The following is a 13,942-nucleotide window of genomic DNA, read 5'->3' as shown; positions in this document are numbered from 1 at the left end:
TGGACTCCCTTCCAACACTGTTGAACCTGCCTTCTTCCCCTCTGCTTCTTCAGTTGCATACTGCAGGTTCCAGATCATGCTAGTGACACCAATCCCGGTATGACTGACTATTTTTTTATACCTCGATGTGTTATCAGAATAACTTTGGCTTTGATAAAAATTTACACTTTTTCATCCAATTTATCTTTTTTTCAAGATATACAAGATATACATGTATTAATTCAACATTGAGGGCTTACTATATGAGAGGTATTGTCATAGGTGCTAGATATACAAAGCTAAAAAGTAAAGCTCCTACTTGAAATAATGAGGATGATGATAACACCTACTATAGTTGAGTATTTACTAAGTGAAGTTACTAGAACAAATGGTAGAGCTTTGCTATCTCATTTATTTTTCACAACAACCCTTTCTTGTAGATTCTAATATTATTTGCATTTTGAAGACGAGAAAACTGAGACCCAGGGAGTTACATGCCCAGGATTCAACCCTTAGACTATCTAATTCTTAATACTATGCTCTTAATCAGCATGTTATTCTATCCAGAGAACCTAGATTCTAGTGAGAATCCAAAATACTGTGCTCAGATATCACAAAATAATCTTATATTAAGATAACATTTGATCTTAAAATGTCTGTTGAAAGAACTCTGAACAGCCTTCCTACTCTCATTCCTAAGGTGATCTATCCAAGGTTAAGAACTAGAGTTTCACAAGATAAGGACTGATACCAGAGGTCAAGTTTAAGAATGTTATTAAGGCAGGAGTTGCAGGTGAGTCCTAGCTGTCCAAACAACCCACAGGTGCATAGCCCAGGGTTCAAAAATCACAGACCAGTTTGAACTATAGTATTTCTGCATCTAGATAGGGGCTCTGAGTAACAGACATTGGTGAACCAAGGTTAATAATAAGCATGATGGTGAGCCAGAAATTCTGTAATGTGAAGAAGTTTTCAGAATTCCTTCCCAGACCTAGTCTGATTGCAGGGAGGCAATCCATGGGTAAAGACAAGCAGGCCCCCTGATTAGAATGCAGAAGTGAAGGGAGCAAGTATTTCTAGCAAACTGTGTATCTTCTACAATTTAATAATACAGACTTACATGGAGACTAACCTATACCTGAAACTGGCAAACAGGATTTCACTAAGTGATTCTTTTCAACTTAACAAAAAAAAAAAAAAGGAAGAAAAATAAACATCAAAAGAACTAGAAGGATCATTAAAGTGAGCTAACGCAACATTAGCAATATCACAGAATATTCAACAGCAGAACTAATAAACAGTACTGAAATTCATGCAGAGCAGTGTTTCACCACTTCCGGTACATTGTATTTTCCAAAGATGTCCACAAAATATCTCTCATCTCCTATGTTCTTCTAGAGCCTTGCTACTCCTGCATCAAGAGGTAGAGCCTAAATCCCCTCCTTTGAATCTAAGTGAGCTCATTGCTTCTCTGTAACCGATAGATCGTGGCAGAAGTAATGTTATGTGATTTGTTAGGTCACAAAAGGCAATGTGGCTTTTATCTTGTTAGCAGGAACACTCATGTTTTACAGCCCTGAGACTCCACATAAGAATACAACTGTTCTGAGACTGCCACGCTGGCAAGCTACATGTAAACATTCTGGTCAATATTCCAGCTGAGCTCCAGACAACAGTCGGCTTCAACTGCCAACCTTATGAGTGCACTATCTTGGACACCCAGTCCAATCGAGCCTTCAGATGACTACAGCAATAATCAAAAAGTCACTGCAATTTCATGAGATACCCTGAGCGAGGACTGCCCAGTGAAGAGCTTCCACATTTCTGACTCATAAAACTGTGAGCAGAAAGAAGCAGTCATTTTAAATTGCTAAATGTTGGGGTAACTGACTCTGCAGCAATAGTAACCTGAACACCACGGAGGAGAGATCACTGAGTTTCCAACACCCATGTTCCTCTTTTCCCATTGTGGCCATAAGGATGATGGCTGAAACATGGCAGGAGAAACCCCAGTGTGGGGACGAGCACAGGAAGTTCCTTTAGGGCCACCAGTAAAATAATCTGTTTGTAAAAGCCCATTCACTATTCGTGGCATTATTAAGCAATGTGAGATCTCCAAAACAGTTGGTTAAATTTTTTTGTCAAGCTCCATTTCTCATCTAAACAAGTATTCATTTCCTGACTTCAATTTCAGAAGGTAAGAAAAGTTCCAAATAGTAACATGGAACTTGTCATAGTGATATGGTCAGTGAGTCAGATGGGATGTATGCATTTATTCCCAACTTCATAGCCACATGTGAGCAGAGAATGGACGGATGCTACAGGAATGGATGGTAAAACAAAACTCTCTATTCCTTCTGCTTTGGTTATAAGTCTCCTAAGTACAAAAAAAGACATATTTAGAGTAATTGTTTTTAAACTATAAGTGGTAATTCAACAAGCTATCAATCAGGATTCTTAATTCTATTACCTTTTCCCTTTCATCTATTCTCATGATCAGAGTTTTTGCAAATAATGCACCTTCTCCCTGCCTCAACTTCTCTTCCAACTAAAGACTCCCATAAAACATGCCATCTACACAATGCTCAGGAGGAAAGAGAAGAACTATTTCAGGCATAACCTCCTGACCTGTTCAGCAACACCCTCAGCCAGCAATCTCATTCTCCTTTTGGCATTCAGAAGGCTCTGGTGTATCCCTTGCCCTCAAAAATGTTATCAACATAATGAAAGTTGAGATGAAAATTAATCATTTAGTGAGCCTTCTCTCGCATCTGTTTTAAAACCTGCTGGGGGTGGGGGGAGTCTGTAAAAACTTGGAAGTCTATACTGGGATTCACATTGGCTATACTGTTCTGGGAAACTTGAGAAAATTAATGAGAACTGGTTATTAGGGAAAAATTAGACAATACTATTCCTCAGCCTCAGCACTTGAGATCGAGAACCTCAAATTAGAACAGGTATTCTGCCTCTGATTTCCCATAGCTTTCTGCCCATACCATGGTCTTCCTACTTACTGCCTCATATTTTATATTTTCTTTCTTTTTTTTAAAAAGATTTTATTTATTTATTTGACAGAGAGAGACACAGCGAGAGAGGGAACACAGGCAGGGGGAGCGGGAGAGGGAGAAGCAGGCTTTCCGCTGAGCAGGGAGCCCGAAGCGGGGCTCGATCCCAGGACCCTGGGATCATGACCTGAGCCGAAGGCAGACGCTTAATGACTGAGCCACCCAGGCGCCCCTCATATTTTATATTTTCTAACTGGGTCCTTTCCACTACTAGATTATAAGCTTCTTACATGTCTTTGTATCCTTTGTGTCCCAAACTAGATCAGGATATAATAAGAATTCAGTAGGCTTCTGTTAAGTTAACACCATTTTAACTTTAAAAAGAAAAAACAAAGAGGTCATGAATTTAATGATGCTTGGGAAGTATACAGCTGGGGGTCCAAAAGGAGGCCCAGGTATCCTTACACCCAAGTTTGGCATCTCACCCCTTTAATATGCAACCAATTTGGGCATGTCTTTAAGTCTTCTCCTAAATAAAAGTTAGACTAATAATAATAATGGTACCTGATATTTTTATAGTCCTTTTGTGTTTATCGTATTGATTTTTCTGACAGTCTTTTTAGAAACTATTCGGCAAAACTGGTTGTTGTCATTTTAATATCAGTTTCTTTCTATCTTTTTTTTTTTTTTTTAATGTAGGCTCCATGGCCAGCATGAAGCCCAATGTGGGGCTTGAACTCACAACCCTGAGATCAAGACCTGAGCTGAGACCAAGATCAGTTGGACGCTTAACCAACTGAACCCCTGAGGCACCTCTGATATCCGTTTTTTAATCAGAAATTCAAGGAGGTAAATTATTTTCCTAGTTACACAGAAATAAAGTGACAGGAGCAGGGCAAAATTCTAGAGTCCTGGACTTCTGTCCTAGTCCAGTGATCTTTCCACTACAGCCCACTGTATGATTCTGGAAAGAGTAGCAATTATTATTTACACTAAAAGAAAAAAGTCATTTTGGATTCTGATCAAAACTTGATGTTGTGGGTTTCTGTGATCCACCTTAGCTGAGAGGTAGTCATTTTTCATTTTGGGGCCAGCACTTCAGTAGTTGAAAACAGTCCGTGCATTCATTTGAAATGAAGGATGGGAAGTTCCCTGAAAAGGTTTGAAGTCTTAATTCAATTGATATTGGCACAATAAACTCTAGGATGCATTCAAATCCATTACTAAGACTTCTCATGCCAACAGATTTGCAAAACTAGATGTGGAATTGCATCAAGTTCTTTCTGCTATGTGTTTTAAGGTAAAATGATACAGATCTCCTTTCTTCACATGGGAACAGAAGGGTGTTTACTTGACGATGGTCTCCTTGTATGAGTGACACCATAAGGAAAGGCAAAAATGAAATATCCAACTCTTGCTTACCCCTGTAGTGCACATAGTGAGGCTTCCTGATTCTCTATGATGGAGTGGAATGCACGTATGGGTCTGGTAATGGTCAATGGGGACTGGGAGATTCCATCTTCCCATATTCCAATGGTCATTCCACATTCTCGTGGTCTCTGATCAGAAGTTATAAACATCAGGGGAAAAAATGGAATTTTCATTGCTACTTTCTAAAGCCAATCTTTTGGAATTGTGAGGTCCTCTTAGATTAAATATTTTGGTCATATCTGTTTTGCTACATTTATGTAAATATAACCTAATTCTTACTCACTCATCACTTTTCCTCATAGCTTTCTATAAGACCTAAGATCCCAAGGGAGGGCTGAGTATACTGCTTAAAGTCGTATTTTTCGACATTCCAGAAAAACATAAATATGGAATAATTTTTTATCAGGATGACTATAGCTTCAAGTCACATAAAATCTTGATTTGACTTGCTGCAACAATAAGGATATGAATTACCCTTTGTAACAAGAAGTCCAGAGGCTGGGCAGCCCTAAGGCATGGTATTGTCAGGGCCCAGGTTTGAACCCTTCTGTGCCTTGGATTCTTTTATTGCTGGTTCCTGTAAGGGCATTAGATGGTTAAAATAGTTCTGGATGACATATATATCCAGATAGAATAGTGGCCAGGGCAGAAAAATAGAGCTATCTTTTCCATGTACAGGTTTCAGGAGGAAAAAAAAAATTCCAGAAGATGTCTAGCTCATTAGCTTAAACCAGTCATGTACAAAAGCTTTGGAATCATCATGTTTGTCTTAGACCAATTAGAACCTACCCCTGAGACCAAGATTGTATTGATGAGTTCCCTTCAAGTTTGTGACTGCAGAGAAAGGTAGATAAGTGAAAAAAGAAGAAGTTGGAATGGTTGGACCACACCAACTAGAGAAATGAATCAATGTTGCACATGTGATCGACAGTGTTTGGGACAAGATTTTGTCAACATATTTGATAGGACAAATTCCAGTCTTGTCACTTTCTTTGTCACTCTTTTTATTAAGTGCCTAGTATGAACTGTACTAGGACTTAAGGATATTAAGAGGTTGAAAGGTAATATCACTGCTATAGAAGAAAACATAGTCCTTTCCATGCAATTAAGAAAAAGTGATTAACCCAAAAATAAATAAATAAAACAGAGAAGAAACTGCGAGAACATCAGTCTTCCAAAGCAAAGCAAAGTCTTAAGGACCTGCTGTTCCACTATTTAGTGAAGGTAAATCACAATGTTTCTGTACAAAACAATAAGGGAACAAGAGACTAACATTTTACCTATTTTCATAAGCACCTCATTTAGTATAAATGCAGATGGATTTGGGGGGACGAAGTTAGCGGTAAGATTCCACCAGCCCCACGTGAGGACTTAAGATATTATAGGACTCAAGAGAACTAAGTTTTTTTTTTTTTTTTTTTCTTAAGATTTTATTTATTTATTCGAGTGAGAGAGAATGAGAGATAGCACGAGAGGGAAGAGGGTCAGAGGGTCAGGGAGAAGCAGACTCCCTGCTCAGCAGGGAGCCCGACGGGGGACTCGATCCCAGGAATCCAGGATCATGACCTGAGCCGAAGGCAGTCGCTTAACCAACTGAGCCACCCAGGCGCCCGAGAACTAAGTTTTTTAATTGAAAACAGGAGAAGTCCTTATCTTCAATTCTTATTCTAAGAAGGTATTAATTAGAGTAGGTCCCCACTCCTGGGTCAATACTCCCAGCTCACAACCTGATAGAATTCCCTAGCTTAGTGTTAACACAATAAATAGAACAATATATCACCAAATCTGTGGAGGAGACAAGAAGATGATTGGGGATCTTACTTCTCTAATTGTTGCCTTCAGAGGACAAGAACTACAGGTAATTTTATTAAGAGAGTCCCACTATTGGCACTTATAACACATTTGAGTATCTTTAAGAAAGAGGAAAAGACCTCATTAGTGGCTCAATCCTCTACTCCTCTCCATTCCCATATATGAAAGTTTGAAGATGCAAAATGTTAGAGAATAACTCCCTAGCCAGGCAATGGTTGAATCTGGAAGAAATACATTATTTAAAACAGAAATTCCCAATGATGCCCAAATATGGCAACAACCACTTAGAATACAGAGCCACTGGAAAGAGTGGGGCAAAAGATAAATAAAAGAAATTGAACATCAAATGTATTTCTCAAAATCTGGAAGATCAGTTAGGATTTTATATTTTATTGTTGGTGGAGAGCAATGTTTAAAGAAAAGAACTCAGTCTTCCTACAGGGCAGAAGAGTGCTTACATTCATGGATCAAGATGGTTACACTAACTCTATGTCCTTGCATAAAGTGCTGAAAACAATGTGATCCTTCATCATACTGTCATACCCACACAATGAGATATCAAAGACTCCCATGGAGAGGAAGATCATAAGCAAAGGACAGATTTGGTTTTAAAAGCCAGAGAGGATATGTAATTATAACAGTTAAACTTTGAATCTCACAGGACATTGGGGCAAGAAAGACTTTAAATGTCATCTCGTTTAACTCTCCAATCCTTAAGCAGAAAAGACAGCGAGCGATTTCACGATGGCATGTCATCGAGTTTATAGGTGACCTTGCTTCCCTTTTGTAATAGTTCCTGTGAAGGTCATTGTGAGATCCTGAGTGAAAAAAGGAGGAAGAAATAAAATAAGAAATTTCTTCCAAGAAACACAACTGTTAAATTTTCTACGGCTTGGATTAGGAATGCTTAACACCGAGTTAGCAAGGAGGGCTGAGCTCTTATAACCACAGGCCCAGAAATTTTAAAGCTTCCACTGGATCAAAGAATATACAGATAGTGTTGTCTTTTTTTTTTTTTTTAATTGCTTTAGCATCAGAATAGGAAGCTTGTTGAGTCTTGGTAAAAGCACAAATTCTATTTCCATTTTTATTCCTCTTCCAGTTTTATTGAAAAGGTAGATTTTCATTAGAGGAATTAGGTAGCAAATTCTCTTGGAAAGATGCAGCAGTCACTGAGTAACACAATCTTTTCCTGCCCCCCTCACTCACTCTGGCAGCAACTGGGCTCCCGCTCAGAAGGCCTCTGGTTTGTGGGGACACTTCAGGCTGCAGGGACAGCTGACAGGAGAGTAGTGACAGCTAAGGTGTCAAGCCATCCCTTCCCCAATCCCATTTGCTTTGGGAATGTGCTAACTTGAAAGTCCATAACGGTCATTTAAGAACAAGAATTAGTAGATAGTATAGGTTTTTGTTCCTCTGATGGTCCACGTAAGGGTGGAAAAGAATGTTTGCTTTTTATTTAAGGCCATTGTGTTGAAGTGATGTTGTGATCCTTGATGCAAAATATCTCAGTGCCTGTATGTGTTGACGTTCAAGCAACCAATAGAATTAATTCAGTTTACAAATGTTTTAACCCTATACCTAAGAGAGAGCGGATAAAATACTTTTTCTTCAGGAAAGGATCACAAAATACTAGTTTGATATAAGATGCAATAAAAAATAGTTTTCCAATGTATATAGAACTATGTTTTCTATGAGTAAAAAAAGAAAAAGAAGAAGAATTGTTCACTGGCCAATATTCCTTTTTGATCTTAGACGGGATGATGCGCATAGGAAGGGTTTGGGTAAAATCCCAAAATCAACAATATGTGAAGCATTCCTGAAATGAGTTAAGCACTGTGTAGAATCAAAATTAGATATAACACAGTTCCTACTTTAAAGGATCTTCCTAATCTCCTGGAATGACAATTATATGTGTCATGTCATGAAATATTACCCCAGTGGTTAACATGTGTTACCTAGATAAAATGATGATTTTGCTGATTTTCAGAGACACAGTACAGTTTACTAGAATGGGCATTTGCCTTGGAGTCAAATTCCTTGGTCAGTATCCAAACACTGACACTTAATAGCTATGTAACTTTTCTGTATTCACTTTCCTCATTGGTAAGAATGTTGAACTAGATTATTTCCAAGTTAAAACATTCAGCAATTTATGATAACTGAAGAATATGTGCTATGTTTGCAATGGAGCTAACACGTAAAATTAGTAAATTATTAAAAATATTACCCAAGATTTAAGTGAATTTCAGTTAACAAAAAAATTTCCATGTTCAAAAAATGTTTTAACAATGATTTGGAATTATTTTAATTATAATTATTGGAATTATTTTAAAATCATTCCAAATCATTGTCATGTGCCTTCCCACTAATGAAATTAGAACATTTATAAATGAGCATATTTTTATCACCTTTCTATATAACAAACTGGACTTCTATATGGTGCCACTCTTTGCACATGAGATGTTTGCTTTTTGGTATATCCTCCTGACTTCTGCCAATCCCTCAAGGGGTTTGAATGGAAGGCAAGGTTATCTTGCCATCCTTGATTTGGGGCAATCAGCCATCACAAAACAATTCCTGGTAATAAACATTAGAAGGAGAGGCCTGCAAACAGCTCCAGAATGATAAATAAAGATATCGTTTTTCCAAATAGGAAACAGGAGGAGGTTAATTTAAAATAAACCACTATGAGGTTTCTTACAGAGTTAGTATCACCTACTTTTCAAAAGAGTAATCATTACATGTGGGGGCAATTGCTCATCAGAACATCTTGTTTATTTGGCTGATTGTTCTCCCCAGGTATAATGCTTTTCAACAGATCAATCAGCAGTTTTAATCGGCTTTTCAAGACTGTTTAACAGGATAATTTGGTCAAATGGCACATGTTATATAAATCGCCCTCCCTTAGCTTTCCCCATCACAAAGATACGCACTTGAGAGTTTCATGCAGACCTGTTGTCCCATTCTGATTCTCCCACTTCCCTGGAAAGTTGGGCAAACTACTTCAAATTTTTGAATCTCATTTTCCTCATCTATGGGGCAAATGTAATAATACCTACTCACTGACTTAAGGGGACGACAACGTGTATTAATGTGATTAACAAACCTAGTGTTGTGACCAGAACATGAGAGGCACCAAATAATAATTACTATTATCCTAACCTATAAAGAGGACTCAGCACCCTAAGTGTCTTGAAAAGGCAATGATGCACCCGGTCTTGCATGTCTATGCTTTTTTTAAAGAGTAAATATCTATAAGTTTCCATGTATAGAATGCATGTGTTCTTGAAAAGTGAGGGGCAATCTTTTCTCTGCATAAAAATATATTGTATTGCTTAGTGTCTTAGCTCTGGCTGCTATGACAAAATATAGTTTGGGTGGCTTCTATGTAACAGAAATTTATTTCTCACAGTTCTGGAAGCCAGGAAGTCCAAGATCCGCGTGGAGTCTGCTTATCCCTCTCCCTCTGCTCTTCACCCTGCCCCTCTCTCAAATAAATAAATAAAATCTTAAAACAAATAATGTCTTTTTGTAGCCCAGTAAGTTTTTGTATCAAATTTTTAATTGTAGGGTTTGATTAGCAATTAATCTGCATCCTTTTTTTGCTGGGAAAAAAAGGGCATCAGATATATATGTTTCAAGCTGTAGAAAGATACACAGATGCTAAAGAAATAAGTCCTTAGACAAGAGGTTATTAAGATGAGAAAAACCTGACAATTCACCTCTATTGGAACCACGTCACTCTGTGGTGGGTCCTGACTGGTACCAGGAAGGTGCAGATTAAGCCAGGTAATAAATACTCAGCCCATAGCACAGCTTCTGTACAGAGTGAACTCAATAAATATTAGTGGCAGTGATAATTTAATGACTCTTCTCAATTAGCCAGCCCAGGGACCCTTGATACTCCTAGCTTATCCTCCTAATCACTATTAATTCCATTACCTTTTAACAAGTGGATCAGATAGGCAAATAGTAGAAGGGAGAGAAGGCAAAACTAAAAATCTGTGAATTGTATTAATCATTAGCAATCCCTGATAAAGGTAGAGAGGGATTAGGATGACCCTAATGGTTAAAATCATGACTTAAGTTTTTTTTTTAATGAACCTCTCAACGCCATTTTTTACTCTATTAGCACTTTATAATCAAGAACTGAAGGCAGTGGCCTTTTTTGATGCTAAGAAATGTTGAGAAAAGTAAAAAGGCACATGTGGTTTTCTGCTTCACTTGGTTGTCAAGAGAATTGCAATAAAATAACCATTTAAAATCGAGAAATGGAGTAGCAGGCCCCACTCTGAACAACATAGTACTTTCAATGGTTCATGAATGTTATGAGTCACAGGGACAGCTACCCAAGGGGCTCCTATCTTGAAGACTAAAAAATTATGGGCAAAAGAAACTAGAAAAATAAAAGGGCTGGGACCATCTGTCCTATGATGGCTAGCCTTTAGACTCCCTTAAACAGTCTTTCTCCTGGTGTTCTAAATCAGTGTTTCTCAAACTTTAATATGCATATAAATTGCCTGGGGATCTTCAAAAGTGCACATGCTGATTTTGTTAAACTTGGGTTGTAGCCTGAGAGTCTGCATTTTTAACAAGCTCCCAAGTCATGCTGCTAGTCCGAGGACTCCACTTTGAGTAGCAGGTTTCAGTATTCCATTTTAATGTTCCTTATGTTTATGGTGACTGTACATCCTGTTCTTTTCAGGACAGCCCCAATTTTATCGATATATCATTATTTTCAGCAAGTCAATGAGGTAACTAAATTAATTTAATTTTTATACTTTGGGGAGGCTGTTCATATAAAAGATTTTTCTTATCAGAAAACACCATGTCAAACTAGATTATTTTGGCATGGGGTTGAGAAAATAGACTTATCACAAGTGGACTACCAAATGTTTCTTCTCTCTCTCTTTTTTTTTTTTTTTTTTTTGAGACTTCCCATCTTATTCTAGTACTCCTTTTTGCATCTGCATAACTACTTGGCTAGAACAATGAAACCATTATTTTCTACCAGTCAAGGTTAAATGAGTCATCCATGAAGGAAGAACTGCAGGGATGGGCTGGAGGTCTGGACTAGGAATTACAGCTGGACAAGGGGGAATTTGACGTAGGAAACTTGCTTGATGGTCATTCCTGGCTTCCTTATCTATCAAAAAATAAATGGAAGAAAATATCTTTTCTAGTCTCTAGACTCCAAGCTCTAAATCTTGGTCTAATGCACTGATGAAAGTTTACTGTGCTCAGGAGAATAGAGTTGTTTTCTTGCTCTGTCACCTACTAGTTAAATGACATTGGTCAAACAACTTCGCCTTTTTGAGCTTCTTTTTTCTTTTCTTTTTTTTTCTTTTCTTCTCTTCTTCTTCTTCCTCTTCTTCTTCTTTAATGGGAGAATGAGGTTGAGGAAATTCCAACATTAAAAAGAAATATGTTCCCCAAAGACTATCAAAAACCAGGATTATCTAGGCCATATTTGGATTCCTAATGATAATATCTTAAACATTGCAGTGTCTCTATTTAGAGTTAACTCTGAGGCTAAATGCTACTTGTGAAACTTATCTGGGCATTCGTGACCTCAAAATTCATCTCAATAAAGGGAATGAACATTTTTTTGTATGAGGACTGAAGTCTCCTTTTCCAAACTACAGATTGCTGAGATAGGAATGAGAAACTAAAATAATATTTACCACTTCATTAAAAGAGGAGAACAGAAATTGCATGGGCATATATGTTAGTCTGGATTCTCTAAGACCTGAGTAACTGCTCAATGAATGAATGAATGAATGAAATCATGGACAAGTTCTGGAAAGCTTGTAACAGAAGATGAAGAAAGTCGTTGGTATTTAAATTGAAGCAGAAGCACTATCATCGTTCTTCAGTATTTGAATTCCTTTCAATTTATTTTTTTTAAAGTGACAGTGTATTAACATTTTAGAAAAATTCAAAATCTGGAAGGAGCACAACACATTACTATGCAAAAGGTGAAAATTAAACATTGATATATCTCCTTTAGAAAGCATTTTTGTGAAAGTTTATTTAAAGGATATATCGAAGAGAAAAAAATATCGATATGAAACACCCCAGGAAACCACAAAAATACTTGAGTCCCTTAACTTCATAATCATTCCAAATAACACTACCCGGAGGGAAAACCACAATCCTGCATAAATGCAACATTTTCCCTCCCCAATCCCCAGCAAATTTGTGGATTCAGACTGATGATTTCAGGTCACTATCATTTAAAAATAAGTATACTAGGACCTGTCATTATGGGTCTCCCACAGCAATGTGAAACATGGATCTCTGTGTGCTTGATTATAGGTCCAAGATTCATTCCAGGAAGCAATTAAGAACTGTTTTAACTTTGAAGTTTTTAAAATGCAAAAGAAAATTCAAGAAATGAAACTTGCTTAATGATTCCATTGTCTTTTGCTAACTCTGATTTCTAGATGAGATTTGCCAGAATGTGTTGTTTTCAAAAGTCTTAATTAGAAGGCCATCTTTAATAGCTGCATCTATTAGACACCAAGTAGTATCTGATGAAGGAATTAAGCAGAATACATGAGCTTTGAAATCAGTGTCTTAAAGTGGAAAAAAGCTTTCAATCAAGTAAACTTACCTTTTTTCTATATTTGAAAAGGAGTTCTTTAACCCAAACCACATGGATTGTGCTCAGTGGACTGTAGATAGATAATTTGCTACCCTGTCTTAAATCAACTGTACTTTTTGATCCATAAACTCAATTCCTAGGTAAGAAAGAAAATATTCTATGTTAAAAATATGAGGCGTTTGTCTTAGATAGAATCTCTTTTTGTAGGCTTTCCAAAGGAGATAGAAATGGTTTCTACCAACACTAACTTTTGTGTTAGAATATTTTTAGTCATTTAGTTTTCTAAAATCATCATGGACAGCAATCTTTTTACAAAGCCACACACTTAATCTTAGTAATAAAACAATTCTACTAGATAGAAGGAATACATAAAGAGAATTTAATTATTATTTTATTGTCCATGAATTAATAATAGAAGCGTCATTTTTTCTCATTACATTTCTAATGAGTGAAGACTGACAACACTTTCTGAACACAAAATCCAGTAACTAAGAACTATGATGAGATTGAAAATTTTTTAGTATTTCCTACACTTAGAACTACTCTTTCAAAAAAAGAGAAAAAAAGAACTACTCTTTCAAAAGGACTATCACTGTTGAAGAAATTCAAGATGGTCATAACTGCTTACATGTAGCCTTTAAGACAAAAACAAAATATCTGAAGAATACAATAAATCATCCAAATTTGTTTTTGTTTTACGATACCATTATAATTCTCCTTTTGCTACAGGGAACTTTCTGCTACTCAGAATTCTATTGATAAAACTCTTTATTAACCAAAAATTATCTACTTCACCCTGCCTCGCACCATGTTCACAGAGTTTTAGCACAATATTTAATAACAGCCCTAAAATGAAAATGAAAGCTTTGAAGATTCTGAATTACTTTCTAAAACATCAAGAGATTAATTAACTCACAGATTATCTGCTTTACCTAGATTAACTCTCAGCTGGCTAAGATTTTTGAAAAAAAAAAAAAAAAAAGAATACCCAAATTGCAATCATTCTAATAAGATTTACCTGATATGTAGCTGATGCCTAAAAAATGCAAGGAAAACTCATGGAATTATAGAAAATATACTTAAAATCGAGGGGACAGATACCAGT

The sequence above is a fragment of the Mirounga angustirostris genome, unplaced genomic scaffold, assembly GCF_029215605.1.
Source record: "Mirounga angustirostris isolate CCGP_5_RB_7025 unplaced genomic scaffold, mMirAng1.0.hap1 SCAF_1, whole genome shotgun sequence".
Lineage (NCBI taxonomy): Eukaryota > Metazoa > Chordata > Mammalia > Carnivora > Phocidae > Mirounga > Mirounga angustirostris.
Note: the sequence above shows the minus strand (reverse complement) of the source record.